The sequence below is a fragment of the Topomyia yanbarensis genome, chromosome 3 (genome assembly GCF_030247195.1).
Source record: "Topomyia yanbarensis strain Yona2022 chromosome 3, ASM3024719v1, whole genome shotgun sequence".
Taxonomy (NCBI): domain Eukaryota; kingdom Metazoa; phylum Arthropoda; class Insecta; order Diptera; family Culicidae; genus Topomyia; species Topomyia yanbarensis.
Window position 1 is genome coordinate 409,740,841 of NC_080672.1, and position 20,006 is coordinate 409,760,846.

The 20,006-nt window shown below is 39.6% G+C and overlaps 1 protein-coding gene across 1 annotated transcript in view; it reads right to left on the reverse strand.

The window, feature by feature from the left end:
* Positions 1–20,006, reverse strand: part of LOC131693716 (uncharacterized) — a 657,809-nt gene that overhangs the window by 60,469 nt on the left and 577,334 nt on the right. The gene's annotated exons all lie outside the window — the stretch shown is intronic.

A 20,006-nucleotide genomic window follows, 5' to 3' on the forward strand; every position in this document is an offset into this window, starting at 1 on the left:
CGAATGGTTTGCTGATTCATCGTTGCTTCGAATGAAGCACTAATGGAGTCCTGTGTTGTATATGATGAGATGGAATAGTATTCAATGGTCTCCTTTGGCTTTTCACTTGGATGTTGGCATGTCTTGCGGTATCAGATTTGTTTGATGGGATCTTGAATTTCACCGATCTATCAATAACGCGAACACGCGAATGTCTCCCTCTGATAATGGTGTAGTTTCATTGCAACTCCCATCCGATCAGAAGATCATAACAAAAAAAATTCTTTGATTTTTTTTTATTTTAACTACTAACAAGACCGGATTAATAATAAAATGATGATGAAAATTGCATTCTGTTTTAATTTTGATATATGATTCTGATCGGGTATCTTCAGACAAAAATCTAAAAGTCCCGATAATCAGGAGTTCAAGAGTCCCGAAGTAAAAAGATCCAGTGTCCAGGATCAGAGTAATCGATGAGTCAAATGTCAGAAGTCCAGCAGTTCAGAAATTCAGTAGATCCACGATTACAGCAAGTCAAGGAAGTCCTGAAGATCCACAAGGTTCACCATGTCCGGGAAACTCAAGAAAGTTTGGATTTTCAAGAGATCTAGATCTAGAATGTCCAGGAGGTCCAAAAGGTCTAGAAGCTCCAAATGGTCTAGGTGGTCCAGGAAGAACTTTTATCATGGGTTCAAGATTGCAGTAGTTAAAGGGCATCATATAGTTAGAAACCCTAAAAGGTTAAGAGCCCAATAGTAGTTCAAATATTTTAGGGTTCATGATTTTAAGAGATCAAGAGACTAAAAGATCATATTTCATAAGACCAAGAGTTCAAAAATCTGAAAACCCATTAGTCCGGGAGTTCAAAAGATTTCGGAACCCTTGGAGCACGGAAATGCAAAATAATCTAGAAATCCCGGAAATCAGGAGTCCAAATGTTTACTAGTCATAAGGTCCAGTAGTTAAAGAATTCATAACTTTGGGAATCAGAAATGTATGAGTCCAGAAGTCAGAAATTCTGTAGTCTGAGAGGTCCAGGATGTCTAGGAATGTCCAAGCGTTCCAAAGGGTCGAGAGAGCCCATGAGGTTCAGGAGATCAAGAAAATCTACGGTTCCAGGTGGCCTGAGAAGTTCACTAGGTGTAGAAGTTCCAGAGGGTTCAGGAGATCTAGGAGGTTCAGAAAGTCCAGGAGATCCAAAAAGTTTAGGAAGTTCAGATTGTCCAGGTGGTTCAGATGGTCAAGGTAGTGCAAGTGGTCAAGGAGGTTCAGGAGATCCAGGAGGTCCTGGAAGCCTAGGAGATTCAGGAGTTCTGTCTCCTCTTTCTAGGAGTCCAGATGCAAGGCATCCCAAAGTTAAAAAATCAAAGAGGTCTATGGCTCAATAGTATTTTAAAAGGGTTCAAGAGTTCAGAAATCCAAGATTTTAGTAGGCCAATAGACTAAGAGATCATAATTGCAAGTATTCGGAAGTCCCACAGTTCGGAAGGCCAGAAACCTATTTGTCCAGGGAATCAAGAGGTACAAATTACGGAACTATTGGAGCCCACGAAAAAGAATAAAAAACAGTCTATATTAATCTCAGAAATTATGAGTGTAAAAGTTTAGAAGTCAAAATGTCGAGTAAAGGAATTGAAAAGATTAGATGTCCGAAAGTCAAAGGTTCAGGAATCTAGCAGGTCCAGGATGTCTAGGAGAATTTGTAGGTTCAGGTAGTCCAGAATTGTCTAGCAGATCCAAGAGGTTCAGGAGATCGAGGAAGTCCAGTAGGTTAAGGAGGTCCAGTAATTTCAAAGTTCAAAAAGTTCTAGAGGTTAGGAATTCAGGATTTTAAGAGACTAAGAGATTAAAAGATTATACTCAATAAGACCCAGAGTTTAGAAAGCCGAAAACCCATTAGTCCGGGAGTCAAAAGATGCGACTCTCGGAACTTTTGGAGAACAGGAATATAAGAACCAGAATCTAGAAATACCGGAAATCAGGATTCCAAGAGTCCAGTAGTCATCAGGTCCAGTAGTTAAGGAATTTAGAATTTTTGGAACCAGAAATACAGGAGTTTAATAGTCAGAGCTTCAGTTGTCTGCGATGTCTTAGAGGTCTAGGAGGTCAAGGAATATCCAAACGCTCCAAAAAGTCTAGGAGGACAAGAACGTCCAGGAGATCAAGGGGACCCAAGAGTTCCTGAGGGTCCAGGAGGCCTAGAAGGGCTTTTATTTCTCCTCTTTTTAGGAGTCCATGACACAAAACATTTATCATTGATTTAAGATTTCAATAGTGCATGGGCATTCCTGATTAAAAAAGTCGAAGAGGTCGAGAGCCCGAGAGTGTTTTAAAAGATTTAAGATCAAGAGATCAAAGATCATAATAACTAAAATCCAGGAGTTCCAGAGTCAAGAAATCCAGAAGCTCACTAGACCAGGAGGCCTAGAGATACAAATTTCGGAACTCTTATTTAGAGTCTTATGTTTTGAAGTCTGGGATGTCTAGGACATCTAGGAGGTCCAGAAGGTTCACGGAAGTCCAGGGATGTCCAGGATATCCAGTAATTTAGTTTTTCCTGTTTTTGGGAGTCCAGAAAATGAAACATTTATCATAAGTTCAAGAGCATTCTAGAATTAAAAAGTCAAAAAGATCGAGGGCCCAAGAGCAATTCAACGGGTTTAGGAGTTCAGAAAATCAAGGTTTTAAGAGAATAAGAGACTAGAATATAATAATTACAAGAATTCTGGAGTATCAGACTCCAGGAATCCGGTGTCCAAGAGATGCAACTTTCGGAACTCTCGGAGTCCAAGAACACAAAGAACCTGAATCAAATAACCTCGGAAATCAAGAACCCAAAAGTCTTGGTATCAAAAGATCCAGTAGTAAAGGAGTTAACAGTTCACGAGTTCAGAAGTGCAGAAGAACCAGGAGTTACAGAAGGTTCCAGAGCTTCCAGAAACATAAAAGGTCCAAGAGCTCCAGAGATCTACGGGGTTAAGGAGTTTCGGGCAGTCTAGAAAGTTCAGGAGGTCCAGGTGGTCTATGAAGGCCAAGTGGTCCAGGAGGTTGAAATGGTTCAGGACTAGAGGATGCGGGACATCCAGGCGCTCCAAAAAGTCCAGAATGCTCAGGAGTCCAGGAGGACTATACGGTATGAGGTTAACAAAGACGAGAATGTCTAGGTGGTGAAAAAGGTTAAGAATGTTCCAGGAAGACCAGAAGGTCTAGAAGGTTCAGGAGAACCACAAGATGCGGGAGATCCAAGTCCAAAGAATCCAGAGCAATCAGAAGTCCAGGAGGTCTTGGGGATCAAGGAAGTCACGAAGTCCCAGAAGATCTATGAGGTAATAGGCTAAGGATGGCGAGGATGTTCAGACTGTCCAGGAGGTCTATGGGGTTTATGAGGATAAGGTGGACCAAAGGATGCGAGAGAACCACTTGCTCAAAAAATTACAGAATTTTCACGAGTCCAGGAGGATTATGGGGCATAAAGTTAAGGAAGAGGTGGAGGTCCAGGTGGTCTAGAAGGTTCACAAGTTTGAGGAGGACCAGAATGTCCAGAAGATGCGGGTAATCCAGGAGGTCCCGAAAATCCAGAACGTTCAAGTGTGTCATACTGTGGTTCAGGAGATCCAGGAGGTCCAGAAGTTCCAGTTGGTCATACCTCATAGAGATTAAGGAAGACGAGGAAGTCCTAGAAGCCCAGAGGGTACTGGAGGTTCATGAGGTCCAAAGGTCCAGGAGGTTTGTATTTTTTGTAATTATGGTACTTTCGTAAGTTTTATATTTGCAATTCTTGTAATTCTTGTTTTTTGTGAGTTTTGTAATATTTGTAATTTTTGTAATTCTTGTTATTTTTGTAGTTTTTGTTTTTTGTACTACATGTAATTTGTGTAATTTTTATAATTTTTGTGATCTTGGTAATTTTTGTAACTCTTGTAATTCTTGTAATTCTTGTAATTCTTGAAATTCTTGAAATTCTTGAAATTCTTGAAATTCTTGAAATTCTTGTGATTCTTGTAATTCTTGTTTTTTTTGTAATTCTTGTAATTCTTGTAATTCTTGTAATTCTTGTAATTCTTGTAATTCTTGTAATTCTTGTAATTCTTGTAATTCTTGTAGTTCTTGTAATTCTTGTAATTCTTGTAATTCTTGTGATTCTTGTAATTCTCGTAATTCTTGTAATTCTTGTAATTCTTGTAATTCTTGTAATTCTTGTAATTCTTGTAATTCTTGTAATTCTTGTAATTCTTGTAATTCTTGTAATTCTTGTAATTCTTGTAATTCTTGTAATTCTTGTAATTCTTGTAATTCTTGTAATTCTTGTAATTCTTGTAATTCTTGTAATTCTTGTAATTCTTGTAATTCTTGTAATTCTTGCAATTCTTGTTATTCTTGTAATTCTTGTAATTCTTGTAATTCTTGTAATGCACTTGTAATTCTTGTATTTCTTGTATTTCTTGTATTTCTTGTAATTCTTGTAATTCTTGTAATTCTTGTAATTCTTGTAATTCTTGTAATTCTTGTAATTCTTGTAATTCTTGTAATTCTTGTAATTCTTGTAATTCTTGTAATTCTTGTAATTCTTGTAATTCTTGTAATTCTTGTAATTCTTGTAATTCTTGTAATTCTTGTAATTCTTGTAATTCTTGTAATTCTTGTAATTCTTGTAATTCTTGTAATTCTTATAATTCTTGTAATTCTTGTAATTCTTGTAATTCTTGTAATTCTTGTAATTCTTGTAATTCTTGTAATTTTTGTAATTCTTGTAATTCTTGTAATTCTTGTAATTCTTGTGATTCTTGTAATTCTTGTAATTCTTGTAATTCTTGTAATTCTTGTAATTCTTGTAATTCTTGTAATTCTTGTAATTCTTGTAATTCTTGTAATTCTTGTAATTCTTGTAATTCTTGTAATTCTTGTAATTCTTGTAATTCTTGTAATTCTTGTAATTCTTGTAATTCTTGTAATTCTTGTAATTCTTGTAATTCTTGTAATTCTTGTAATTCTTGTAATTCTTGAAATTCTTGTAATTCTTGTAATTCTTGTAATTCTTGTAATTCTTGTAATTCTTGTAATTCTTGTAATTCTTGTAATTCTTGTAATTCTTGTGATTCTTGTAATTCTTGTAATTCTTGTAATTCTTGTAATTCTTGTAATTCTTGTAATTCTTGTAATTCTTGTAATTCTTGTAATTCTTGTAATTCTTGTAATTCTTGTAATTCTTGTAATTCTTGTAATTCTTGTAATTCTTGTAATTCTTGTAATTCTTGTAATTCTTGTAATTCTTGTAATTCTTGTAATTCTTGTAATTCTTGTAATTCTTGTAATTCTTGTAATTCTTGTAATTCTTGTTATTCTTGTAATTCTTGTGATTCTTGTAATTCTTGTAATACTTGTAATTCTTGTTATTCTTGTAATTCGTGTAATTCTTGTAATTCTTGTAATTTTTGTATATTTTGTAATTCTTGTAATTCTTGTATTTCTTGCATTTTTTGTAATTCTTGTACTTCTTGTAATTTTTGTAATTCTTGTAATTCTTGTAATTCTTGTAATTCTTGTAATTCTTGTAATTCTTGTAATTCTTGTAATTCTTGTAATTCTTGTAATTCTTGTAATTCTTGTAATGCTTGTAATTCTTGTAATTATCGTAATTTTTGATATTCCAAGTCTTTAGTTAAATTGGTACATGTTACAATTAGCAAATTGTTGCAAATTAAATCTCTCCGCCCATGCACGTTGTTGATGGTTTATTTATATATTTGCTATATTGAGTAATATATTTACAGAACTGGCACGCCGCAATCTGATAGTCATACATACACAGCTGAGCATACTGAAGGCCTTGATACAAAGTTGCACAGGATGGAATTGCAATAGAATTCTCACCCCATAAATGCTTTTGTTATTATCGGAAACGAAAAATGTAACTTTAAAAACAATTATGATCGACTTATTGAAAAATGATCTGTTAAATCCATAAGATTGATCCGGATGTTTGTTCACTAACAACACTCATTCTCAGTTTCAAGTCAAAGTAGTTCAAGTTCCAGCTGACAAATTGATGCAAATTAAATCTCCCCAGCCAGTCAAGTTGTTAATGGTTTATGATGCACAAACCTCGAAATCCCACCAAGCACCCAAAAATAGTAAGAAACCGGTCAGTTTCCACCGACGCAAGTCCATTTGCATAATGGTCAGAGTGTCTGAAATTGGGCACGTTGTTACATAAACCAAAAAAAAAAAAGAAAGAGAAGCGCACAGACTCGCTTACGGACCGGTATATCTGGTTGGCTGCTTGATTGGTTGACCGGTTGGTACTCGTGTCAAGCCACAGTGGACGACTGCAATGCAAGAAAGCGAGAAACCCGCCAAAGAATGAGGTAGAAATGGAAAATCGCTACTCACGGATTTTTGTGCGGATTTGTTTTCACTTATTTTTTGCTTTTTAACTATCTGAATACAGTTGTGGTGAGGGGTCAACATTGAATTTCTAGGACTGATATAAACGTAAATGTTATGTTTGATATCCTTCCAAATTAATTTACTATCGTGTTTCCACTAAATTCCAAGCGGTCTGTGTCAACTGGAAGGAACGGGCTCGTATACATGAAAACGCACTGAGTCGATTTGTCATTTTGAGTATTTTATTCATTTTCATTTTATTTTGCTGGCAACCTTACAGCGGTATTCAATCTGATGGGAATGGTGCGGCATGTACGTTTCAGTGGATGTCTCAATATAACTTCAAAGAACCACTTTACTGCTGGCCAGTAAATTTGCATGGTCGTCCCCGCAAAGCAAATCCTAAACCGTACAATTTCCATAAATCTTAATCCACACGATCAAGCGAAGAAGGTTATTGTTTATATGGCTCTCTTGTTGCCCCAGCCATGCCAGCGGACATTTGCATCTTGACTGAAAGCGGAATATAGCCATTAGCAGTTAACACCATCCATGGAACAAATTCCTCGTTTTTTTCCCTCCTCCATCGACATACCACCACAATCCGAAAGCCCTTTCTTCCATCGCGCTCTCGGTTGCGCATAATTGCAAGTGAATTGTTTTGCTTCCACTTGGAGTCGTGTGATCGAAGCTGATTAAAAGCACCACTTCATAGAAAGAAAGAGCCTCCAAAGAGCCTCCAAAGGGAGCCCGGCACACCGAAGCCAAGCATATAAACAAACAAACAAACAAAATACGTGACAATGTCATTATTAGGACCGGAGGAAAAGAAGCTTTTTTAAGAGCACCGACACCCAAGTTCAAACCGTGCCGTGCCGTGGGGATGGCCTTGTGTGTTCGCCGATCGCTGATAGTCGCTTGGTTTGTGTTGGTGGCTTGATTTAGTTGTTTTCCCTGAAACAAAAAAAAAAAAAAAGAAACCGGACGCCGGGTGACACGACGAGGGGTAGTTGATATGAATACATATTTACATGGCGACAACTCACGGGGGTTGGTGGCATTTGTTAACGCCCCACCAATAGCTTCTCCTTAAAGTAGTACAACAACCGGATATCGGGTGTTCGGGTGGAGAAACAAGTTTTTTTTTCTTGGCCTCTATGCAAATCATATGACAAGACCTGCCTGTCCACGCATACCACGACTGATCCGGTTAAAGGTTATCCGATTTAAATTAGGAATATGTGTATCAATATAGATTCGTTCTACTAGATTTGAACGAGTTTGATCGAAAGGAAGTAGCACGGTTAGTTGTTATGATTTGCAACCAGGATGTGTCTTGTAGGAAGTTGCTAGAACCGATTGATTAAAAAATAAATATTCACAGCTAAATCGAATCGGTTCCGATCGAAGCAGGCAGTTTTGAAACTCTGTCTATATATAATCTCGTGGACGAAACAAACTGGTTACCGATGCCGCCAGCACTTTAAAAAGTTAATCCAAGCAAACCAGCAAAGGTTAACCCCGTCAGAACAATGACAAATCATATTTTCCCGCTCTAACGGGGCACTCCAGTAACACAATTCACAATTATGAGGGCGAATCTCGCGATGTTCGCGCAAAAACGCCTGTCGTTTTTGCAATCTTTACCCTCACTGCAGTCACTTTTGGCCGCGTGCAAGCTCATTATGGAACAGAAAAAAATATTTCGTAATCGTTTGGCCCGCCACCCATTCCTGTGACGAGGGGAAATAATTTCCGAATGAATCATGAACCCACGGCTTGTGTCCGAGTCAGTACTTCGCGCGGTAATACGACAACTGAAATGCGCTTGAAAACCCTGCGTTCTTAAGGGTTGGCCGTTTTCGGTGCGGTTTGGTTTCGACACCGCGCGCGGTCAGATCAACCGGAGTGGACCTCCCCGCGCGCGAGACCCAAACTCCGTGTAGCCAAACAAATTAATATTCATGTCCAATAATAAACATGAGTGCGGTATTTCACTTTCACAAAAAAGTAACTGAATTAAAATAAGCCAAGCGGGCCAAGGGTTGGGCCGCTTCGTTGCGGCTTAGCCAATTTACTACGCAAATACGCGAAACGGCTGTTAGAGCTCTCGTATAAGGACACATTAGCCTATTAAAATTTAATATGAGCCGAGACCAGCCGCAAGTCACCGTCACTCAACTAGAACGAAACATTAGCGCAAACCGGCTGCAATTGTGGCAAGCGCCCCGTACGTAGAACACATTGCGGTAACTTCAACCATGGGTTGGGGCCCGTAGGCGTCACAGTCGCAGTGTGCAAACCTTCTTGCTAAAAGCCAGCTCAATTTTATGAACAGTTATCCACTTGGCACTAAGTACCCCTCACACAAACAGAAATTGCACCCAGAAATGATTTGACCCAGACAGAGTAGGAAATGTTGAAAAAATATGAAACACAGATACCGGTTCATCATTTTTTCGCACTCATTCAACGAATTTTCGATGGAACCAGATCAGGGCGGCCATTAGCGCGAGCACCGAGGTATTTAAGAGGAAAATGTTACACCCCTCGAATGAGTCAAAAGATGGATTGCTCTGGTTACGCCGCAAGGGCCAAGCCGACGTTGTTTGCAAAGCAATTATGGTCTCATTTGTCGAGTCGATTAGGGTACGTGATGTGATCGAAATTGGAGTGATTCAGACTTTTTTTGTTTTTAATGTGAGTGACGATTTGTGAAGCAGCTCAACGGGTGAACCAGGGTGCGAAGAAAAAAAAGGCTTAGCTTGAATTTTAGAAACCAACAGTAAGTTATAATCAACAACTGGATTGGATGGCATATAGGGCACAATACCTAACTTTGATATGTTTCGTATTCATCGCATCAGTATCCAGCACCAAATTGGCACTTGTTAAACGCTAAACCAAAACAGCCACATAATCCTAACAACAAGAACTTCTGTGTTTGCTTCCCGAGACATCACACAGGACTAGCCAGTTGCTATAGGCGTTCACACAATTTGGGTGGAATCAAGAATCAGTAGCGACTGGCTCAAATGGCATGTTCCCCATGTTGATCGGAGATTTGTGCTTTGTCAAGTTTGCCTTTTCGTCGTTTCCCTGATGGGAAGGATTGGGGAAGTGGTACGGTTTGGGGTAAGGAAAGTAACGACACAGAACAATTAAAAAAGAGCATTTTGCACCTGCTGGAAGGATGCTGAACGATCTGCAGGTGCTACAATAGCAGGAATAAAACTTTTAACCCATGGAGGGATTAAGAAATTTTATTTAAACAGTGATCGGATATATCAATACACCCGAAGGGATATTGAAATAGCAGAACGACAACACCCCGGAAGAAATATTTTCATTCAAATACGGCTTAAACTATAGTTATTTATAGCACTGGGTTAGGAACAAAAGCATATCCTTGAGTTTCAGCTCTCTGTACATAGGTTCATCTGTGTATGGAGAACCAAAAGTCCATATACGCAATTGCATTACTACAGGGTAGTTACATATCAAATGATATGAAGTTCCTTAATCGGATTCACAAAGATCACACGTATAATACTCAGCACGCTGAATAGCAGCCATGTGATAATTGAGCTTGTAATGTTCAGTCAGTGCCCTGAGTAGAATACTGCAATTTTTCTTGAGAAAATGCAGCAAATTCTTTGACATTTTCGGACTCACATCCGGCAAAAATGTCTTTGTTTGAACGAGAGATAGTGCATCTTGGACTTTATCCAACTAATCGAAAGTGGTAGAACTGGTTCTGGACGCAGCGCTCGCTCTAGCCAATTCGTTCTCCCATTCATTTCCAGTAATACCAAAATGACCGGGTACCCATAGAAGGTAGTTCCTCGATTTGACCCATTTGGGTCACAATCTTAAGGTTGCACGATCTATTGGGTTACTGTTCCAAGGCCCAGTAACTTTAAGACGAAATGCACAAGAAAGTGCTATTTGTTTCACAAACACATATAGTGATTTTATGTTCAAGAGTGCCTCTAGAGCAGTAGGTGTTGTCGAGAACGAACCAGTCATTGCTATCACGACTATCCTCTGAAGATGGTTTAACATTGCTTGGATTGTCATAACTTCTCCTTTCTGACACCAAACAAGGCACCCGTATGCCAGTATTGGTCTAACAATTGGTGTGTAGATCAACTGAATGTACTTGGGTTTGAGTCCCCAAGATTTGCCGAGACTTCGTCTACATTGGCCAAAGGCCATGCATGCTTCCTTGATTCTGAAATCGATGTTAGCTGTCCAATTATGATTTTGAGTCAGGAATTACTCCAACGTACTTAACTTGATTTGCGACAATAATTTCAGAGTCAAAGAACTGCAAAGGACGAGCTCCGGCTGTAATCCTTCGTTGCCTGAAAAGCACCATTGATGTTTTATTTGAATTAACTGATAGTCCAACATGAAGACACCATTGCTCAACAGTACATAAGGCTTGTTGCATCATATCAAAAAGTGTGTTAAAGCAAATACCGGTGATCATTATATGATAATCGTCGGCGAAACCATATGTCGGAAGCCCAAGCTCAACAAGGTTCCATAAAAGTGGTGCCAGCACACCATCTTGAGGACATCTGCAGACACTCAGTTTCCTTATCTCTGCTTGTCGTAACGATGAACAGAGATGTCGATTGCTAAGTATTGCGTGTATCCTATTCGTGATATATGAAAGTACTCCATGACCGCATTCTGCTTCCAAAATTGATTCGAAAGACATGTTGTCAAAAGCACCTTCAATATCGAGAAAAGCTCCTAAACTTGCGATGCGATTCCAAGCTCTTCTACCTAACTTTTTGAGTCGAACAAGTTCGGTTTTCCACCATGGTGTTCCTCTAGAAACACGCATAACTCGAAGCGGGCAAGCCTCTTGGTATGCTGCTACTATTAGTGAGTTCGTTTCATCCACAACCTCATCCAAGTCACTTGGAGATTCAATCGTCGGAAAATACTTCTGAAACCTAGTCGCCAAGCCGTCTTCGTAGAGGTCCCAGTTCTTAGATTTGGGATTACGATGTGCGACGATATCTACCGAGACGTTTAAATGATCAAAGACGATTTACTTATGATCAGATAATAACGGTTCGAGCTCGTTTAGTACGAGCCAGCTGCCAACTCATGCGTAATACTGTTAGAGCAGAGAGTTACATCTTACACCTCTTCTCTGTCAGCTCGTGCAAATGTTGTGCGATTTCCTACATTACGTATATGCAGATTTGTACTGCTTAAGTATTGCATCAATTCGGTGCCTCTCAAATTGATATCTGAGCTGCATCGCCACCGATTATGTCTGCCACAGTATGATACAACCGTTTTGAAATCACAGAAGGTGATGGTTAATTATGCGGCAAATATGCTGAGCAATAAACGTATTTCTTGTTAATGTTACCAACAATCATATTGACTGCACAGCACAAATATCGCGAGTTGTGAGGTCTGACATAAGGCATGCGTCAATAGTACTATTCGCAAGAATGCATGCACGGGTCATTTCACGTGGATTTGCATGCCATTTTTGTTGAAAGCTACGAAGACGGGGATAAGTAGCTTTCCAACATGGAAGTTTCCTTTATGGAAATACGGTTCTTGAACCAAAGCTGTAGAAGATTTTCCTTCCTGCTCAAGGCGGGATAAATTCATAGTTGGTGTACGTTTATGCTGAAGAATAATTTGTGCTACGCTAACCATTACTCGATAACAGCACTACACATTTCATCATCAGCACTTGTTGTACAGCAGCCAGTAGATACCAAACACATTGGCCTATAGGGAACCCCGAAATAGGTATTAGGGACGTGATCATCAATTGAATCCCACGATTTGCGAAGAAAAAAAAAGTCCACTGTGTCATAGATTCGCTTAACACAAGAAGGCTAAGACTCACTACACTCCATGTGCGACTGCAGGCCCGTGCGCACGGGAGGGGGGTATTAGCGTTTTGAATTACCTTTAAAATTTATTATCTTCCTGTCCAGGAAAAAAATATACTGCAAACCGTTTGGACACATAAAATGTCATTTGAGTTCGGTCACTCTAGAAACAAGTCAATGAAGAAACCAAGGACGAAACTTTGCGAGGGTGGCTGGAAAGGTATGTATGTCAAGTTGGACGGCTTCTCTGAAGAATTGGTTAACGTTTCGACAAGCTTCGATATTGGCACAAGTACTGAGTAGACAGTAGATGTCGGTCAGCGGGCTAGCAACGGCAGTCAAGGAGGAAAAACACGAAGCTGGAGAAAATCGGGATATCTTGTCTAGAGAAATTTTACCGCCGATGATTATTCCGTTAGAGTGGCAGCGAAATGGATCGCGAAAATGGAAATCGGTATAGGGTGAAATACTGCCGCCAAGAAGTTCTCAGCACCAGCTAGCAGATAAATAGGAACGACTAGCACCAAGAAGGAAAAGAAACCCGGCAAAGGTGGTTGTAAACAGATGTAAATTTTTATGGTCGACACCCCCGGATCGGTTCATGTCTCAACAGGGTACGATATTTGCAGCAGACCTGAGAAAAGAAAGTTTGACAGCAAGTAAGGAAAAGTAGCTATGGATAAAAACATGACGATTAACACAAAACAAAATAAGCAAGAACACAATCCTTACTAAAGCAGTACTTAACGGTTGCCCCGGATGGATGAGGATTACGAGATACAAGAGGTTTAAGTTTAGTCGGATGGCTTAACAACTACTACAAACCAATCCGAATCCACCACGAGCCAGCAGGGAACGCACAGTGATCGGAAATGCCAAAAACGTCACTAGAGGCCAAAGCAATGAATATATTCATAGGGTATCTTTAAAGGAATTGTTCGTATGAATATTCCCCACAATCTGATAAAAATTAAATTGAGTCATGGCTTACTATGATTGAACTAGAAAAATTAACTTTTTATGCTGACGAGGTAGAAAGTTGGTATCTTCGACAAAGTTTTAGGAATGCTCATAATGAAGAAATTTGTTGAACAACTTCAGCTTGTAGGACTTAATGTTATCGATTTATAAAGCGTTTTCTAACGCAAACCCCTTAAATTTAGCTTTTTAATATAACATTCTTCGCTGTAACTTTTCGTGCAAACGATGTTCCAGACAAATGTTGAGGTATTAAAACCACATAATATTGTTGAAGACTGCATGTAAAAATTAAATTATTGTTAATGTAAATGTAAATTAATGTAAAAATATTGTTGAACACTGCATATAAAAATTTCACCTGAAATCGGCGGCGCGGCGCACACCTTTTGTAAAAATACTCATTCGTTTTAGAGTTATTGAAGAATTTTAAATTTTTTTACACCAAGTTCAACTGCGTATAAGAGAGAAAGGTGCAAACCAAGATGGACTAGCAGGCACTATTTTCAATGTCCGGACTACGCATAATAAAGGTAAGAAGGTTTTAAGCTCATTTTGTAATGTTTTTACTTGGGTATTTTTACTTACAGTCTTCAACAATATTATGTGGTTTTAATGCCTCCACATTTGTCTGGAGCACGGTTTGCACGAAAAGTCACGGTGAAAAAAGTTATATTAAAAAAAAAACTAAATTTGAGGGTTTACCATTGAAAACGCTTTACAAAACGATAACATTAAATCCTACAAGTTCAACTAGTTTAAGAAAATTCTTTATTACGAGCATTTCTAAAACTTTGTCGAAGACACCAACTTTCTACCTCGTCAGCATAAAAAGTTATTTTTTTTTCAATTTGATCGTAGTAAGCCATACCTAATTTTAATTTTTATCAGATTGTGGGGAATATTCTTACGACTAATTCGTCCAAAGATACCTTATGAATATATTCGATGGTTTGGCCTCTAGTGAATTAAGTTCACGTTTTTGGGGTATCCGACCACCATGCAGCGGTGTCTTTTGATGACTCCTTCCCGATAACAAACATTTACCCAATTTGTTGAGCAGAGTTGTCTGCTTCACAAGATTAGGTCCAGGCCTCTGAAAAAATCGAATTTTAGAATTTTGTGACCAAATGCTATAAGAGGGAGGGAGGGGTCAAAAATCGCGAAAAAGCTACGTCATTTATGTACGGTCCCAGAATGAAGGCACTCTTGAAACCCTCCTTAAAACTTAGATTGCACTTGTAGTGTGCTATAAAACTAGAAAGGCTACTGGGGTGATGTTTATTCACTTTGCTCGTTTGGTGTGCTCAATAAGGTATTTTTGGCTTCACACTATTCGTCTCTCTCTCTCTCTCTCTCTCTCTCTCTCTATATAAGCGCTGACTGGAGTGTTCGTTAGATTATTAAGAGAGTAGTAGTAAGGGCGACCAAACAACAAAGGCTGTACTGGAACATCCTCCCTACATTTTTATATTTACCCACCAACAACTATGCCAACATAGTTACTGTTCGGCGCCTACTTTGACATTAGAAAGTGATATTTATGATAGATCGTGGAACAATGGCAGTTTAGGAATCCCGAAGGTATCAACGAACCTTGGATCGAGGGGATAAATGAGAGTCGTGACTGTGAAGGTCGTGACTGTGACAATCATTAAACCACAGAGAAAAGACATCCATTGTCGAACAAATATATTAATGAAACTTGTGCAAACATTTGAATTGATATACGTTAAAACACTAACGCCGCCACACCAGTTTATCCCATTTACCCGTCAAACCTATTCAGGAAGCGATTCGGAATCCTGAATGGATTCAGTATGGATTCCAGCTCAAAGGAAACAACGCAGCTTCCAAACTAAATGACGACAGTAGCGCACCTGGTGATGAGAACCCAACTACATTCAAAAATGGTTTCGATTTTTACAAAACTTTAAAGCTGAAGCTGGACGTCTATTCTCTGTGATTAAACGTTGTATACGCAACCCTGTAGTGTTGGGGTCGTGGAGAGTGGCAGTGATCTCCTGTTTCCCACAAAACTGCAACAACAAGTTTGATTTCTTCTTTTTCATGTCATTGTTGTTCGCACTCTCTTTATTTTCCTGATACGGTTTCTGTTGCTCTGATGTGGAAATCAATACCTTATAAAAAGTCTAATAGTGTTTCTTATTTATTTTAATTTTTAATCAAACATTCGTTCATGTTATTGTTATTTTTTTAATATATAATTCGTTTATTTGGCATGGCTCAAGGCGTTAGCTTCACGGAGCCGTGGATGTTGTTATTGTTATTTATCATTGTGCAATCGGGCTGTCTCAACAACCTATTTCTGCAACCTATATGCATTAACTGTACACCTACCGTCTCACCGTTTTACTTGTCAGTGTGTGTAGTGATTTATGGTTACACCTGTGACCACGCATCGGCTTACCATGAGCGTTTCGGCGGCTCAGAGGCTCAGAGATACATTGTTTCTATACACATCCATACATACAGACATACATTCATACATATCTACTGTTTGAAACAAGTTTGTTGCAGAGAGCGTGTAATGTGGTTGTCATCTAATCTTTCAAATTCTATAGAAAATCATATCCTAACGATAGTATTGAAGTTGAAGTTTACGTCATAGTGGAGAATTTCGCATTCAATCCGCTTCTGTCTTTTCCTTATATTCTTTTTGTGTCATAGGCCCGAAGCGGATCAATTGACTATTAATGGATACGGTAAAAATACTAGCAGTATTAGTCCTTACTTGCGAACACTTTTTCCTACAACAGTGTTGTTTCACCTTCATCTTAAAACAGAATTCGATTATCTCTGTTCTAGTCAACTTTGGTTGTAATTAGGATATGGATTTTTTTTCTATTATCATTATTCTGAGTTACTGCGGGTACGGGTGAAGGCATTTGAAAGTTTCACAAAAAGAATCTCTCCCCACAGAGAATTTGGGAAATATTTATCCGCGATTCCCCACAAGGTTTTCTCGAACCGAATGTCCATCTAGTTCGACTCGAACAGATCACACCGACCGAAAAGGCTACTCAGCATTTGTAGGAGCTGATGTGCTTGGTCGAGTTAAATAATCATAAAAACAAGTCCTGAATGCTGATCTATCTCTTAGGTGCCAGGCCTACACTCCTTTCCTAAACTAGCGTCATACCCAAGGTCAAAAGAGTCGACAACTAGTAGGATCTACATGTCCCCCGCCAAAGCGAATTGATCTATCCATTCGCATGTAAGAGCACACATCTACCAACCAGCCAAGAAGACTTCCGAACCATTAAGAATGGAACATGCCAGTCGAAGGGCACAAGACCAGCGAAATCCCGTACAGTTCCTGAAATTAGATACGTGTTAGTGCTACTTACAGATTTAATTTCAGTGATAGTAAGTGTCTGATTCCCTCTTGTACAACTAGCTTATCGCTGCTCATCTCTTCCGGCATTTCTACGCCGTCGTTCGACTATCTCATAGAAGAGATCTCTTTCATAGAATACTCAATTTCCTTTGGAACTCGTATATGAGACACTCCAGGAGTTTTACTGGCGCGAATATCAACTATCTGAAGCGGAAAATACTTTATATATAACTTTATACATATTTCCTAATCTTATAATCAACAAAGGCTGTCCATCGTTTCTAATACAGAAATGCTAGTGATGGGACCATCAAGAATACCCTAACTGACCCATTCGACACCAGGTTGGCCTTACTACGCCGTAACGCGGGTGGCGGCCTGAAAACTGCCGAATAGGGATTGAGAACAGCTTGAAGAACATCTGATGTTGCTCTAAAAAGGATATAATTTTTATCCATAGTGGAGACCAGGGATGCGAACGGTACCGGTAAACTAATTTTTTCCGGTATATTTACCTTTGCACAAGCCGTGCAGCCCGCTACAGCGACGCATCACTACTGCTCCTGCCAGAACCGTAGCCAAACCGAGTACATTTTTCCGTACAGCAGTAAAATACATTTTTGTTTTGCTGCTGTACTCCGACTGCTCGGTTAGAGTGTGGCGTAGTAAAGTTTGCCCTCTCGCTTTGTACACTTTTCGCTGCATAGTCAAAGGGAGAAGCCCGCACACGAAAGCGTTAATGCCGGTCGTGGTGTAAATGAACCGCATTCATTGTTGTCGTTTGTGATTAAAAATATTAAATAGCTGTAACGCTCGAGTCTGGTGGCTGTACTGGGGGCAGTATTTTTTATCATGTTACTGCTTTGCACACAGGCTGCCGTACAGCGTTGGGCATCCTGCACTAGCGAACGACAGCAGCGTCGTATGAGAAAGGAGAATGTAGGCAGAAATATTACAGTAGTAGAAAAGGTAGGCATTTTGCATCCTTGGTGGAGACAAAATTAGGAATAAACTATTTTTTCTCTCTTAAGGAGAAAAGTATTTAAAACCATCGCGTGAAGAGTACAAAACCTATAATTATATTAGTTATGGAATTTGCGTTTCGACTTCGTCTCATCAGAAGCCGACACTAACTTAGTGAAAAAGTGATGAATACTGAATAGCTTCACACCATCTACTTATTTACTGGCTCCAGGAGAAAAATAGAACTAAGTCAAATACCTTCCAAGAAAAGTAGGCAAAAAATATAAACATCAGCTGATTACTACTAATAAGTAACTTCGATTAGTACCTACTCTTTGAAGCATTAGGGTAAAAAATAATAAGATATACAAAGTCAAAGTATTCACAATATTATCAAGTATTATAACTCTTCCAAAATATAATAACCACTATTCTTGAACAAGAAGACAAAAGTATGGGATTATTCAAGAAACTCAATCTTTACAAACATAGTCAAATTATGTACACTTCCAGTTTTCAATCAGATCTAATCAGCTTTAATTTCGCTGTCATTCGTAGAAGTTATAAATAAAGGCGATTGAGCGTGTGAAAAAAGCTTTCAACAGATACATTATACACAAAAGGGTTTGCACAATGTAGTTAACAGCAGGACGTACAAGACAAAAACACAAGATCGTTGGATACGACCTAATTAATCCTTCAAAACTTCCAAAAAAAACTACCCTGTTCTACAGCGGCCCCGAAAAAAAGTAATCTTGCCAGGGACCAAATGTTTTCGTTTTATTCCGTCAGCTCCTCCAAAGTCCATGTTTTCCGTTGTACAGCCAGTTCCCATCCGTCTCTCCACCATCACCATCAACGCGAGCTGTCAGAGCTCGTGCTCGCGATCTCAACACATTACCTGTTACGCGCAAGGTCGCCTAGTTTTACGCGCAGATTTTTATTATGTTTTGCTTGCCGCGCCTGACCACGCGCACCGTATGCAAGCAGGCTGTGACATGGTCAGGAACGGCCGACTGCTACTGTCAAACAGAGTTGCTGGTACCTATAGTAACGAGTTTTTAAATGACGACGCCCTGACATGACTCCGTTACCGTGCATACCTACCACCTCCATGTGTACTATTGCTTGCTCTCGATTTTCGCAGTTTTCTGTGGCAAAATGGCGTTGAACCGTCGAAAAGCTACCAAGGCAGCGATGGAACGCTATCGCACCAAATCTAGAACATCGCCAATTTGCGACACTTTTTTTCTTGTGCAAGTTTATCGGTTGCAAACTGTGACAGCTGTCAGTCAACCGGGGGGCTCTGTTGAAATCTTGACTCGTGATCCTATCGGTATGAATCGAAAGGGAAACACAAACCCGCTTTTTCCTCTCCCTCTAACATCCGATCGATTCAAAGCATCAATCGGATAGTTTTTGAAAGTTGCATCTTTGGTCGCGGAGGATCTTCACCTTTTTCTGTCAGCCGTAACACCGCGGAGCAGTGTTTGTTTCAACCCTGAGCTTATATTTATAAACGCCACCCCTGGTTTCGCGGGTGACTACGTTACAGCGACGACGGTGCAGTGTGATTTATGTCGTTTTCGATCTCGATTTCCCTAGCCCTGCTTGCGCCAATCGAGGTTGATCTCATTCGGTGGGAGCGGCCCTTGTTTTGTTGGCTTTATCTGTGCCCGACCGACCATGAAACTATGTGAAACCATTATTCATGCATGAACTGGCATGAGGTTCGTAGTCGGTCCAGCATCACACAAGGAGCTAAGGATTCGATGGCTTCCGATCGACGGGAAAATGTGCTGACTCATAACTTATACGCTATACCGAATCTCGCTGAGCCCCGGTCAGAATTTTACAGTCGCCAGGCGAGCTCAATGCCATTCCGAGTGTAATCCGTCGTCAGCGAACTGTCGGCGATTATTTCTACCGCGAGGAGCGACTGACAGTTCAAATTAACACTATTTTTGTGTGCGATTGTTTCCTATAGTGGACAGCGAAATAATGAGAGTTATATTTCCGTGGGTCCCTTCGATCCGGAGACGATAATTGCATAATTATGAGCCGTTCTCGGCTGCAAGTAAATCATTAGGTGCCGAAGAAAAATTAGGCGTTTTTGCCTGTGCGCGCGCGAAGAAACCACAATTGGTTTTACACTGTTCATAAAATTCAACGAAACAATTTTGCGCCTGCAGATTGCTGTAATGAATATGATTTATTCTCTGAGGACATTTGGGCTATTACGTTGCATGCGCTATGATACTCATGGATGGTAGGAATGTGGTCCGGAAGCTTGCGCTAAATTCATAAATCGTTAACTTCAGCATGTATACGAATTAAGAGCTGAATTGGAGAATTGGTGGCAGAGAGGTGAACACTTTTCGGCATTTGTTAGGTATTTTCAAGGAAGTTAGGATTGGCGCCATCCGAGCGTGATTGTGGTTTTTGCGGGAGACTGT